This window comes from Rattus norvegicus, chromosome 9 (genome assembly GCF_021556685.1).
Source record: "Rattus norvegicus strain SHRSP/BbbUtx chromosome 9, alternate assembly SHRSP_T2T, whole genome shotgun sequence".
Lineage (NCBI taxonomy): Eukaryota > Metazoa > Chordata > Mammalia > Rodentia > Muridae > Rattus > Rattus norvegicus.
In genome coordinates, this window is record NC_141542.1 from 18,053,390 (window position 1) to 18,056,232 (window position 2,843).

Below are 2,843 nucleotides of genomic sequence, written 5' to 3' on the forward strand. Positions count from 1 at the left end.
GCCGGGGTCGGAGAGGGAGAGAGAGGAGTCAGCTTGGGCGGCGGCGCCCTGGCTGCCGGCACCCGCGGAAGGAAAACTCGCCCAGGCACACGCGCTGCTGCGGGCGCGAAATATAACGCGCGCCCGGTCCCCTCAGGCCCCGCGCTCACCCACGAGCTCCGCGTGCCCTGAGGCCCGGCTCGGGCGCGGTCGAGCTGCGGGGTGGGAAGGACACGTGTGCCCACTCCGAGGCGCAGACAACACCGGGAGGCAGGACACGGGGAGGCGTGTGGTTTGGAGCTCCGGGCTCCGCTCAGGCCCGTCAGTCCCCTCTCAGGGCCCGCGGAGGCCCGGGCGGCTTCTTCGGGCCTCCAGGCCCACCGTGACCAACCTGAGGCCATCACAGCCAGAGCTTCCTGGTGCCCCAGGCTGGAGGCTTGGGCATGGTGATTGTGGTTGCCACTCTCCTAGGCCGGCTCAGCAGGGCACAAGCCACCACCTGCTGTCCTCACCTGAAGGCATCCTGATGGGGCTGAGAGCCCACATCCAGCAGGCGAGCCTCAGGGCACAGGGCCATGGTCTTGGGTCTGCACCTTGTTGCCAGCCCCTCACACATATGGCAGCATCACACATATGGCTCCTTCTACCAACGCCACTAATCACCATTTGGACATTCCATTACAGTGTTCTCAAGAAGAAAGATTGCAAACAATCACGAAAAGAATGAAATTTAAAATCTTTTTTATCAGGTTGGAGAGATGGCTTGGTGGTTAAGAGCGCTGCTTCTCCATTGCTCCCAAGTTCAATTCCCAGCAACCACATGGTGACCCACAACTATCTGTAGTGGGATCCAATGCCCTCTTCTGTCTGAAGCTCTCTTCTGACATTCAGGCACACTCGCAGAGTGCTCATGTACATAAATAAATAAATCTTTAAAAATAAAACCTTCTAATCAGTTAATGTATCTACATCTAGAAGCTAGAAAAGGGTCACAGCAATATTAAAAATAACTCAGAAATAGTAAAGGGATGTATGAGAGTCACAAAATTCACTGGGCAAGATGGTGTATACCTGCAATCCCAACACTCACAAGGCTGAGGTAGGTGGATTGCCTTGAGTTCAAGGCTAGACTAAAGTGTGAGTCCTTGTACTAGAAAACAGAACAATTGGGGAGGGGATGGAGAGAGAGACAGAGAGACAGAAGAGACAGAGAGACAGAGAGACAGAGAGGGAGACAGAGACAGAGAGAGAGAGAGAGAGAGAGAGAGAGAGAGAGAGAGAGAGAGAGCTTGATGTCACTTCCTGCACTGATGACAAGCTACTGAAGAATGTGAATGTCTCCTATCAAGCACAGAGAGTGCTAATGACAGAATGGGTTTCTTATTAAGATATCATAAACTATAGATGGAAAAGTAAAGGAATGTATAATAAATAAAAGAGAAATCAGACATCGGAAACCTAAATTTAGAAGACTGTATATGTTTAAGTCACAGGGGAGGGAATGGGACGATGTGGGGGAGAGAATAATCAGAATAAATTATATATGTGTATGAATATGGAAACTAAGAGCAACCAATGAAAAGAGAAAAGCAGGTTTATTTTACGATGAAATTGAGTTCCCATATGACACTATGTAACATTTTGTAAATTGATTATATGAATTATCAGCAATAAAAATCAATTGTTATTAAAGATGTGGTTGTGTTCATATTATTTAGAAATGTTTTAAATTCTTTTTATTTATTTGCTTATTTATTGATTGATTTTTTTTAAGATAGGGTTTTCCTATATAGACCAGGTCGACCTCACAAAACAGATCCACCTGCTTATGCCTTCAAAGTGTTAGGATCAAAAGTGTATACTCACACATGAAAGTTACATTCTTAAAGTGATAAAAAAGAAAGTACAGTTATCAACATGGTACAATTATTGAACAGTGATCAAGTGAATGGAAATATCAGAAACACATTTAAGGCATTAGGTCACTGTTGTTAAAAGGATCTTAAGCAGCATATATAATTCAAATCATCCAGGAGACACATTTCGAAAAAAAAAAACAAGAAACTGGGTAAAGATGATTTAAATTTTTTAATCTATTAAAAATTTTAAAGTGCATTCGATATGAAAGTGTAAGTGATATACTTCACATTTTTGCTTATATACCATCTTCAATTTTATGTGCATTCTGCAAATATTGTCCATGTTTATTCAGGCTCTTAATATTTCCCCATGACTGATAACATTCACAGATATCATATTGAGCAAAATGTATATGTTGAGGTATAATAGAATTGTATTCTACACAGTATAGCATAGAAATATGTATATATAACTTCCCATGTATGTGTGTATATACATATGTAAATGGCTCAAGAAAATGAGTATCACTTTATCATTGTAGTATTATTTTCATCAAAATCCTGAGAACATTGAAATGGCATCAAATACTGACCAGATTGGCAAAAAACAAAAAAAAAACCAAAAAACAAAAAGAAAAAAAAACTCCAAAAAATAAAACTCTTATAAAGAATCTAACGATACTAGGAAAAGATGCAAAAATATTAAAGTCTCAATGAAAAAAAAAAGCCCAGATGAAATACTGTATATTTTCTCAACTCTAGGATAATGTATTTTTGTACAACTATCAATAAAACGCCTGAATTTTGAAGAATTCAAAAGTAGTGCAGTATAATTATGCAGTGGTCAATACTGTTGCATACCATTTTACATAACTGCATACACTCTCGTTCTTTTGTTCCGTGGTCTAGCAACGAACTCCGGTAGATTTATGGGGAACTCGGGTAGATTTATGGGGAACCATTGCACTGTAGACTTAAACTGGATTAATTTGGGGATGAGTAAGT